Genomic DNA, 402 nt, shown 5'->3' with positions numbered 1-402 from the left:
GATCTCACTCCCAAGCACAGGATGCTTTTCCAATACTGGACGTGGGTCGGGGTCTGACCCCCCCAGATTTTGTGGGGCATTTTTGAGAGTTGCATGTACGTTGACTGCCCCATTTTCTTCCTCCGTCCACGGAAACACCGAACGTCCCGGGATCTTTTCTGCCGCAACTAATGGTCTCATTGCAGAGGCTCCCGCCCACCCTCTCAGGGATAATGACCTTGAAGTCCAAGGATTATCGGTACTAGATTTCACCTGTACTAGATTTCACCTGTTTCTTCCAGCCAGCTTTCTGCCTCTTTGGCCAGATGTGGATCCGCAGGCATGAGTCGGTGTTAATACCGATAATCACTTTATGGGAAGACGCAGATCAAAGGGCTTTCCCTAAAGACCATCTTTTAAAAA

The sequence above is a fragment of the Talpa occidentalis genome, unplaced genomic scaffold, assembly GCF_014898055.3.
Source record: "Talpa occidentalis isolate TD23 unplaced genomic scaffold, MPIMG_talOcc4v2.1 talOcc4.15, whole genome shotgun sequence".
Classification (NCBI taxonomy): domain Eukaryota; kingdom Metazoa; phylum Chordata; class Mammalia; order Eulipotyphla; family Talpidae; genus Talpa; species Talpa occidentalis.
Note: the sequence above shows the minus strand (reverse complement) of the source record.